At 31.9% G+C, this 12,066-nt stretch overlaps 1 pseudogene; it reads left to right on the top strand.

The window, feature by feature from the left end:
* The first annotated feature begins 3,546 nt into the window (after positions 1 to 3,546).
* LOC128288896 (ATP synthase subunit alpha, chloroplastic-like) lies at positions 3,547 to 5,162 on the top strand (annotated as a pseudogene).
* The last annotated feature ends 6,904 nt before the right edge of the window (positions 5,163 to 12,066 follow it).

Raw genomic sequence — 12,066 nt, 5'->3', positions numbered from 1 at the left:
TTGTTTGTTACAACCCGGCTTCGAATCTAAAATCTAAATAGAAATGGCTTGAAATGAAATCATAAGACTATCTCTGTTGTACACTTTTTCTTTATTTCCTGGTAGTTCAATTGGTCAGAGCACTGCCCTGTCAAGGCGGAAGTTGCGGGTTCGATTCCCGTCAGTCCCGACGGATAAAATTTTTAAAATACATCAATAGATCCTCCGCTTTTCAGTCAAAGGATACAAATGACAGAATTTCATTCCCAACGATATCTTTTTATTTTTTTTATTTATTTTCCTTTCTTTTTGTTGGGGTTTATTTGGAAACCATTTGTAAACGGTGAAAGTGGAAAAGTAGTCTGATGGATACATCATCAGATGATTGCACAAGAAAGGCGGTAGATTATCGAAAAGAAAGGGTGCAAAAGAATATATATAAATAAAGGAATTCTTTGATTGACCAGGCATCGTTTCTTTTGTATTCGGTGTGGATAAAAGATCTTCCTATGTTATCACTATTCAATTCTCGACGGTGAACGATTTGATAGCCTCAGATATTGTTATTATTCATGATATTGATCCGATTCGATGTCATTGAAATGTAAGTCATTGCATTGAATTTGCAAGCGACAAATTTATCATCTCTATGGGATTAAATCCTGAGTTATTGGTGAAGCAAAAAACAATGAAATTATGGAAGTAAATATTCTCGCATTTATTGTTACAGCGCTGTTCATTCTAGTTCCTACCGCTTTTTTACTTATAATATACGTAAAACTGTCAGTCAAAGTGATTAATTTGAATGAAACTTGACTTTTATCAAGGAGTTAAGAAAAAGGATTCAAATCTCACGTCTTAAATAAAATGAATGGACTAGAATCAGCAGTATCCTATAAAACTTGATAGTATGGTAGAAAAAATATGAATCTTTCTCACTATACTATCTATATCTATTATTGTAATGTAGAAAGATACAAGCTTAATATAGATGAATCCACAATATGTATCTTCATACATGTCGATATCACTTAAAGATATGTACTGTACATAGTATCTCAATTTTATTTCTTCGCTTGATCTATTTTATTTGTGTTGATTTCAATTAATCTTGAAATAATTGAAAGGCAAGTCTTTACGATTTTATAATTCTTTCATTTCATGGATTTGATTTTTTGGTGGATACCGAGATTCCTATTAAAATAATCAGAAATGAAGGAAAATGGAATGGAATAGGCATATATTAATTAATTAATAAAAAAAAGAAAACCAAGTAATCTTTTTTTTTGAACATTCCAAAGAAGTAATTCGTTGAGCAACTGACAGATGATCCAAAGAGTTCTATGGTAACTTTCTTCATTTCGTTTCGAAAAGGGTATACCCTGCTGATTTTGAATTTAACTTTGATCCATGATATGAAATGAGTTACAAAAGCATTTCATAAATGAAATTCAAATAAAAACAGGGTAAGGTTCTAATATGTGACTACACTAAGGCAAGATCTTATTAAATGAAATTAACAAAAAGACTTTTTTTTCTTTGAACAGTAAAGAGGGAGGAAATAAAACAAGCAAAATACAGAAAACAAAGGGGGTTCCTTGTCCTCATTGTCCGTTCATAACTCTGGTAAGAGCTGGTTCATCAAAATAGAAAATTTAGGAAGAATTCTTTTTTTATTGCCTATCATCCGGATCCTTTTACTTTCGAAATACGAACATGGGGATTATTGAAATGTTTATTTGATTTTGATTGAAAAGGTGTTATTCATAGAATACATTACTCCACTAGAATCCAAGAATTTCGAAATGAAGACTAATAAAATAGTTAAAATAAAAAAGGCTTTGCAAAACGATCTAGAAAACAATTGATACGGTTTGATTCCTCAACCCCAATTAGGAGCAAATTCTAGAGCCCACTTCTTCCCTATACTACGAGTGAAAGGGAAAATGTAAAGACTACCATTAAAGCAGCCCAAGCAAGACTTACTATATCCATGTGTATTATGTCCTCTATCTCATGAATATGAAACAAATATGAAGGAATTCAATTTTTCCATTATTGTTCACTAATAATAGTGTAATTACTGGCGCAGAGTCAAAAGAAAAGGGAATTGTGACACGCCACCGTTGATGAATCACTTCGATAAATCCGCTTATAACAAGCTCTTATATGATTTCGAGTAAAATCGAGAACCATTACAAAGAAAATGCGCAGTAACACTTTTGGAAGTATCAAAAGAATGTTACTCACATGTATCAATAATAAGACTTATTCTTTCTTTGGTGTCCCTCATTAAGTGAAAGGAGTGTGCGAGTTGTTTATTTCAAGAATAGGCTGGATTCACCCAGTTGTACTTTTTTTCATTATAACTAGGAAAGAAAAGAGTATGATCCCGCGAATTACTTCTGAATAAATTTTAAAATCATATTATAGAACCATAGCATTTCGTGATTCATTGGTACATCGACTTTGACTCTATTAACCAATAATCTGGGGGATTCATTAATAAGGCCAAACCGTTTGAAGTTCAGATGCAGCAGGTACTCTTTCTTTACTATACTATAATACTAAATACAGAAATATTTTCAAACAAAAAAATGTTTTTTCGATATAAAACACTCATGTCGATAAAACGATTTGAGCCCTTTTTCCAATGCTGAATCGATGACCTATGTATAAAGGAGAAGAATCTTTGAATTTGAAGAAAAAAGAAACAACTTTGCTGACAAATTACAATATACATTATACAATTCTAAGTACAATTAGAAATCTAAATTATATGTAATTTTTTATTTATTATTTTTATTATACTTTTAGTTTTTGATATTTTCTATTTTGGTCAGAAGAATCCTCCGAATATTCTGGTCTTGGATTAGTAATCAGTTTCTATATTTTGGATATGAATAGAGACGAGAGGAGAGGTAAGCTCATTACATTAGAAAAAGATATTGGGAATTAATTCCCAATAAATAAGAAATAATTGAGCGTGAGAGCCAAATGAATCGAAAGGTTCATGTTTGTTCGGGAAGGATCATGAAATTTTGAAATAAAAAATGAATGGAAAGATAATCTACTTTCATTAAGGATTTATTGATAATCGAAAAGAGAGGATCTTGAATACTATTCGAAATTCAGAAGAACTACGCGGGGGGGCTATTGAACGGTGGAAAGGCCCGGGCCTGCTTACGGAAAGTAGAAATGAGGCGGATCAGTTTCGAGTGAATGGATACTCTGAGATAGAACGAGAAAATTGAATTTGATTAATTCAACTTATAAGATTTTGGAACAATTAGAAAATTACAAAAATGAAACCATTTATTTTGAACAACAAAGAGCGATTAATCAAGTCCGACAACGGGTTTTCCAACAAGCCAAGGAGCTCTAGGAACTCTGAATAGTTCTTTAAACAACGAGTTACATTTACGCACCATTAGCGCTAATATTGGCTTGTTTGTGATGAAAGAAATAACTGATTAGTTTTTTACCTTTTACTTTATTGTAGATTGTAGGCATTATTTTTCTTCCAAAAATAACTAGGAAATACTCATAGTAACTATTAGAGCCGACGAAATTAGTAATATTATCGTGAACGTATTGAGCAATATAATAGAGAAGTAAAGATTGTAAATACTGGTACTGTCCTTCAAGTGGGCGACGGCATTGCTCGTATTCATGGTCTTGATGAAGTAATGGCAGGTGAATTAGTAGAATTTGAAGAGGGTACCATAGGCATTGCCTCAATTTGGAATCAAATAATGTGGGTGTTGTATTAATGGGTGACGGTTTGATGATAAGAGGGAAGTTCTGTAAAAGCAACAGGAAAAATTGCTCAGATACCAGTGAGTGAGGCTTATTTGGTCGTTATAAATGCCCTGGCTAAGTTTATTGACGGTCGGGGTGAAATTTCAGCTTCAATCTCGGTTAATTGAATCTCCTGCCCAGGTATTATTTTTCGAGACGTTCCGTTTATTTCTTCAAACAGGACTTATTGCTATTGATTCGATGATCCCTATAGGACGTGGTCAGCGAGAATTAATTATTGGGATAGACAGACCGGTAAAACAGCAGTAGCCACGGATACGATTCTCAATCAGCAAGGGCAAATGTAATATGTTTATGTAGCTATTGGTCAAAAAGCATCTTCTGTGGCTCAGGTAGTGACCACTTTCCAAGAAGGGGAGCGATGGAGTACACCATTGTGGTAGCCGAACGGCGGATTCCCCAGCACATTATAATACCTCGCCCTTATACAGGAGCTGCTTTATTGAATATTTTTATGTATCGTGAACGACACACCTTAATCATTTATGATGAGATCTTTCCAAGCAAGCACAGGCTTATCGCCAAATGTCTCTTCTATTACGAAGACCGCCGGGTCGTGAAGCTTATCCAGGAGATGTTTTTTATTTGCATTCGCGCCTTTTAGAAAGAGCCGCTAAATCAAGTTCTCAGTTAGGTGAAGGAAGTATGACTGCTTTACCAATAGTTGAGACCCAGTCGGGAGATTTCATGTATATTCCTACTAATGTGATTTCCATTACAGATGGACAACATTCTTATCCGCCGATCTATTCAATGCTGAATCAGACCTCTATTAATGTGGGATTTCCGTCTCCAGAGTAGGATCGGGGCTCAAATTAAAGCTATGAAACAAGTCGCTGGTAAATCAAATTGAATTGGCCCACCTGCTGAATTAGAAGCTTTTGCACAATTTTCTTGATCTCAAAGCTACTCAGAATCAATTGGCACGAGGTCAACGATTACGTGAGTTGCTAAACAATCCCAATCAGCTCCTCTACGGTGGCAGAACAGATAAGTACATTTATACCGGAACGAATGTTATCTTGATTCATTAGAAATTGACAAGTAAGGAAATTTCTCGTTGAGTTACGTACTTACTTAAAACGAATAAACCTCAGTTCCAAGAATCATATCTTCTACCAAGACATTCACTGAGGAAGCGGAAACGCTTTTGAAAGACGCTATTCAGGACCAAATGAACGTTTTCGACTTCAGGAACAATTATAAATAGAAAATTCTAACTTAATGGAATATAGAGAAATCGATTCAAAATTGCGTCCAATAGGATTTGAACCTATACCAAAGGTTTAGAAGACTTCTGTCCTATCCATTAGACAATGGACGCTTTTCATTACGATTTTTGACATTTTGACTTTTTTCTCTTGTTCGGTTTTTTCTTTTCTCTGCTGGAAAAACTAAAGAACATGTGAAAAATTGTATTGTTAGATTGTGGATTTATTAATTCAATCAATGATGCTAATGCATCGTTGAATTGAATTAATAAATATTCATAGATAGAATAGATAGAATTCAATATCGAGCGAGTGGAATCGAACCCCATCGTTAGCTTGAAGGAAGGGTTAAATGACGTTGATTCATTATTTTAGCGTCTCTAATTCAAAACCGAACATGAAATTTTGGTTTATTCTGCCTTATGGAAGATGGATAAATAAAAAAGAAATAAATAAATAGAATATAAATAAGATAAAGATAAGGCAGGAACGAAATGAAATAAGAATTTGGCCCATATACATCTAGCTGTTCTGAATGCATTCAAAACAATTCGCTTTCTAGATGATCCTTCTAGAAGAATGGGATTAGAATAGAACAATTTTTCTAGTTACTGTTCTCTATTTCATTTGAGAAAATCCTTAGAAAAGCATTTTGTTTCCATGAGCAAAACAAGATGTAAATGTCTCTAGTAAACCAAAGTTATCGTTTAATAGCTATTTTGCTTCAATCTATCCCATCAAAAAATTGAAGATTTAGTTACGATTAGAAATACACTTTTCTATCTTTATCCATGGATCTTTCCTCATACTTATTCACAATTGAAGTATTGATCCAATTGAAAAAATTTATGTTCTGTAATTTACAATCCAATTTTTCAATTTTTAGTTAGAATATAATTTTAAAATTATATTTAATTGGCCCTTGGATCCAAATCACGAGAATGTATATTCTTCCTCAAATCTTCGTTGAGAGGTAAGGATTAAACTTAAGAAATAAAGTTTTTGCTCGAATATGAATCAAAACCGAGGGACCCCTTAACTCTTAGGGGATTAATAGAACGAATCACTTTTACCACTAAACTATACCTGCCACAATGCGATTATTGTATTTATTGTATATTTATTGTATATAAATATAAAGGACCCTTTGTCAAACAGGGAATTAAGTAATCAAGATAGGATTAAGATAGGAGCCAAATCCTGAAAATTAGGCCTTACAATTTTGTCAGAATTTGTGTTATAGGATTTTGATAGACAGATCGACAAAAAGGACTTAGTCATAACATAAATAACATAAAAATGGATTGCAAAATCCATAGTTTTTTTATTATTTATTCTAGTTATTCTAGTAAATAAAAATAAATGGAAATAAAAAAGAAGAAGGAAAAGAATAGAAATAATATTTTGATTCTATATCATAGAACGGAAATAGGACTTCTTCCGCTTTGATTGTTGATTCAATGCAATAACAAGATTTTTTGTTACAATGCCAGATCGCAGAATCGAAAAAATGAGTTATTTGAGTTGAAAATAAAATGAGCCCGGCGGGTACGCCCAGGCCGGTCCGTGGAAATTAAATTGAAAAGTCCTTTGCGCGAAATCAAAGCGATATTCTTTCTTTTTGTTATTTGAGATATTTCTTTAGAGCCATTGTTTTATTTAAAAATATAAATGATATAGAATATAATATAAATGAAATGGAATTACTGATAAAAGTTCTATATCTCTATAGAAAAGCTGGATATAGCTATATAATCAATCTATCTAATAATAATAAAATTTAGAATCTATATCATGGATTAATAATACTCTATATAGATAAATAATAATCTATATAATATAATCTATATAACAGTAAAAGGGCTTTTTTGTTTTCTTTTGCGCTGTAACATAGTAATTATCTTTTTCAATTAGGAGAGATGAGTGGACAAAGCGTCGGATTGTTAATCCGTTGTGCGAGTTATTCGTACCGAGGGTTCGAATCCTCTTTCCGTTTCGGTTTTTGTAGTAATAGATCAAATCCTATAACCATTTCTAAAATGAAGCAAGGAACTCTCCTTTTTATTCTTCGCGTCCAGGATTACGTCCCGGATCATTAGATAGAACCGAAGATGAAGAGAGAAACAAAGAATATTACTACGTGTAAAACAAAGAGTTTAAGAGTAAGCATTACACAATCTCCAAGAGCATTTTTTGGAAAAGAAGAGAATAGATTCCCGTTTTTACCACATATCCTATTTTGTTTTGATTTTGACACCAAGAAATAGTGATTTAGAATTTCTAGAACCAAAAGAATTTTCAGAAATTCACTTGTAATAAGAGTTGAGTTTTCATTACAAAAAAATTCTTTCATACCAACAATTATATATTGTAGGACTCTAATCTAAATAGGGTTCTTCGAAAAGGGTCAGAATGAGGAAATGGATGATCCCGATTTATCAGGGCTATCCAAGAATTTCAATCTTTGAATTGAGGGTTCGTTCATAGTGTAAGACTATCTGATCTTTTCAATTGTTAGAATTTTTTTCTTGAATCACTCATGAATTTTTTCTAGACAGTATTAAGGATCTCATCGAAAACTTACAGCAGCTTGCCAAACAAAGGCTAAGAGAAAAAGAGAACAGGTATTACTGGCATAAAATCTACGATTGATCTAAAAAGCATAGGCCTCAATTTATGAATAAAAAACTACTCGAAAAAGGGCAGAATTAAAACAGATACAGATCAAATTAAAGATATTACATAACAAAATTTTGTTCTTGAGATAATTTTGATTGAGTTATTAATATGTTTTTGATATAAGGAAAAAATGAAGAAAGGAAAATAAGGCAGACTAAACTTTGAACTCACCCAATCAAAAGCCTTCAATTCTGGCAAAGAATAGCAAATCATACTTACAATATCTTAATTGAATTCTATGTAATGATCAATAAATTGATTTAATTCTCTATCCATACGTAAAATCGTAACAAGAATCTATTCCATAGCTATAGCTATTTGGAACTGGAATTGACGAACAAGGAATACCATATTAGTGTTTAGTAGTTTCAAATAGAAATTCAAATGGGCGTGGCCAAGTGGTAAGGCAACGGGTTTTGGTCCTGCCATGCGGAGGTTCGAATCCTTCCGTCCCAGAGCATACTCTATTTATATATCAGAATAACCATATCCGAATCTAAATTGCTCTTTTTTGTTTTTAATAACCTTCTTCTAACAGTCAAGTATTGAGAGAAAATGTGATTCTTGCTTTGATTTTAATGATTTCTTAAGATTGGCACTGAACAATGTGAGATTGTTGGATCTATTCTATGAGTTATTTGATCTATCGCTATTTGAAGATGCACGGTAGATTCAAAAGATTAGTTTATTTGTGTTATTTATAATATTCGTGATATTATTAGTATTTTCGTAATATTATTATTAATGATATTCTTTATTTTTATTTTTTATTAGAATCGAAAAGTTTAATTAATAGAAAAGTATAATAAAAGTTTAAAATAAAAAATATTGTATCAGACAATCATACAATATGGGTAGTTTGAATTCTTATTGAGGCTTTTTCTTCCCAAATTATTTATTTATTTCATATAGCATATAGAAGGAAATTGATTTCATATAGAAAGTATAGATAGATTACTATGTATCGACTGAACTAATGACTATTCATGATTCCATAATTGAATCAATGCTCCAAACTAGAGGAATGTTATGGTAAACTCGTTTGAAACGATGTGGTAGAAAGCAACGTGCGACTTGAAGGACATGATCAGCTGTGGATGTCAAAACCACCACTTTCCGTTATGTAGAAATGAAGGTGCTGCTCGACATCTTTGTTCCATTATAATCCGTCTTTGTTGGGTTGTAATGTAATAGTACAGGATGGAGCTCGGAGAACATCATTTTTCAGGGCAAGGATCTAGGGCGTTAATGGAATCAATAAGTTGGAACAACTTCGTAAGTCTATTTGTGATATAGAAATCGAAAGGATCCGATTCAAACTATTTTCAAATCAAAAAGAAAAGTTGTTGAATTGGTAAAACTCTTTTCGATCAAAAGTGTATCATGCGGGAATTAATCGTTCATATGATTCTTTGATAGAAAAAAAAAAGAGAGAAAAAAGGGCATGTTGCTGCCATTTTTGAAATGATTTAATATCGCCGAAGTAATGTTTAAACCCAATGATTCAAGGCAAAGATAAAGATCCTAGAACAAGGAAATACCTTTCCATTTTCTTCAACAACTAGATTAAAATGAAGAATCGAAATAGATTCTAAGCGAGACAAACAAAAAGGTTAGAGACCACTCAAAAGAAATAAGGTTTTTTTGAGCATTTTGAGAGTTATTTGACTTGAGTTATGAGAGTACGAATGCTTTTTTCTTCTTTTTTTTTTTCGAAAAAAAAGACGAGGTTAAATGTCTAATTGATTTGCTGGTTTATGGATCTTTTTGACATGCTAATTCCATACATTATAATTCCATACATAGACATAACTTTAAATTAATCATTTTTTTCTCGAGCCGTACGAGGAGAAAAACTTTATACGTTTTAGGGGGTTATTTAATCTATCCCAATGAGCCGTTTATCGAATCGTTGTAATTGATGTTCGATCCCAAGAGAGGAAGAGATCTTCGAAAAGTGGGTTTTTATGATCCGATAAATAATCAAACCTATTTAAATGTTCCCGCCATTCTCTATTTCAAAAAGGAGCTCAAACCACAGCAACTGTTCATGATATTTTAAAGAAGGCGGGGTTTTACAGAACTTACTCTAATCAAACAAAATTCACTTAATGAAATCCAAAAGAGGGGTGTGGATGATTCATATCTAGCTTTTACAAATTTTCTCCCCTTTGGTCTATTCAGACTTTTTTAAAATTTATTATTCATTTTATTCCTTTACTATAGAATATTTACAAATATAGAATACCGTGTTCTATAACAACAAAACCGATTTTATTGAGCCAATTTTATAGAGAAAATAGAGAGAAAAGGATCATGAATAAATGAAGTAATTGTATTTAAACATTTACAAAACAACATAAAATAAGATAAAAAAAGATAAAATAACATATAATATATAAAAGAGAAAATATTAATAATTAATAATAATTAATAAAAAAAAAAAAATGAATTCTATTTTTTCATTGTATTTTTGTAGGCTTTTTATATTCTTTATTCTTTTTCAACTCTCAACATTTATATTCAAAATTTACAATCATTGACAACAGTGTATCGAACAAATATAATTCGATCATAGATAAATAGATCCATTTATCCTCTGTTTGGCACTTCACTTCATTCAAATAACGTTCTTTTGAATTTGTTGTGATACAATAAGTTTTTTATTGTAATTGTATTGAAACAAAAAAATGGATAACACTGGAATGAATAAGACAGGAGGCGGTCCGCAATTTTCACTTATTCTATTTCTATGGTTTTATCTGAGAGAATTTCGTTTTTATTCCAATTTTTAATTTCGTGTTTTGATTGCCTAGTGCAATCCCATTTTTATTCCGATTGTATCTACATATTCTAATTTTTTCAAGTTGCTAACTCCAACGAGTACTGGCTTTAAGCGACTAGCATCTTTATACATTTGTATGAAGAAAGGGATTCGTTCAGACCATCGGTAGAGTTTAAGACCACGACTGATCCTGAAAGGAGGATGAAAAAAGAGCATGTCGTAGCAATGAGAATTCTAAGAATCCTTTTTCCGGATCATTCCTGTTTTTTTTTTCTTTTCAAATGAATGAGAATGGATATCAATCCCCAATTATAGGAAACAAAAGGAACGAGCTTGCTCAATGATTACCTGATCTAATTAAACGTTAAAATAAATTAGTGCCTAATGTGGTAAAGGTTTTCTCATATAAATTATCGATTTTTTTATGAGTCCTTATTAGGCATTTTGGTGAATGTAGAAGAAGGTATATTGATAAAGAAAGATATTTTTTCAAAATCAAAAGAGCGATTAAGGAAAATAAAGGATTTCTAATCTTCTTATCCTATAACGAATATAAATCAATTAGATGGCAAAAGATAGGAGAATCCGCTGATGAATCCGCCTGTCTCCGAGGTATCTATTCTTTTCTTTATAATACCTTGTTTTGACTGTATCGCACTATGTATCATTTAATAACCGAATAGATCCCCTATCTTTGGTTCAAATCGAATTTGAAATGGAGGAATTTCAAGTATATTTAGAACTAAATAGATCCCACACGATTTCCTATACCCACTTATTTTTCGGGAGTATATTTATATCTGCTCATGAGCATGGTTTAATAAATCGATGATTTTTTTTGAAAATCAGGGTATAAATTCAGTTCACTAATTGTGAAACGTTTAATTCTTCGAATGGATCAACAGAATCGTTTGATTAGTTCTAATGATTCCAACCAAAATCCGGTTTTTGGGCACAATAATACTCTTGTATTCTCAAATGATAGCGGTAGGATTTGCAGTCATTGTGGAAATTCCATTTTCCTTACGATTAACATCTTACTCACAAGGGCAGAAGTCGCAAAATTCATAATTTATAATCAATTCATCTAATATTTCCTTTAGAGGACAAATTCTCACATTTAAATTATGTGTTAGAGGCACTAATACCTCATCCCATCCATCTAGAAATCTTAGTTCAAGCCTCGCTACTGGGTAAAAGATGCTTCTTTGCATTTATTACGGTTCTCTACGAGTATTGTAATTTGAAGAGTTTTATTACTCCAAAGAAATCTATTTCGATTTTTAATCCAAGATTATTCTTGTTCCTATATAATTCACAACATGTGAATATGAATCCATTTTCTCCAATCAATCTTCTCATTTACGATCAACATCTTCTGGGGTCTTTTCTGAACGAATTTTTTCTATGGAAAATAAAGTATCTTGGCGAAGTCTTTATAATGATTTTCAGAACAACCTATGGTTGTTCAAAGACCTTTCATACATTTTATTAGGTATCAATGAAAGTCAATTCTGGCCTCAAAGGATACGTCTCTTCTGATCAATAAGTGGAAATATTACTTGTCGATTTATGGCAATATTATTTTTA

Source organism: Gossypium arboreum, unplaced genomic scaffold, assembly GCF_025698485.1.
Source record: "Gossypium arboreum isolate Shixiya-1 unplaced genomic scaffold, ASM2569848v2 Contig00318, whole genome shotgun sequence".
NCBI lineage: Eukaryota > Viridiplantae > Streptophyta > Magnoliopsida > Malvales > Malvaceae > Gossypium > Gossypium arboreum.
The sequence above is the reverse complement of the archived record's forward strand: the minus strand, read 5'-3'. Positions and strand labels throughout refer to the sequence as shown.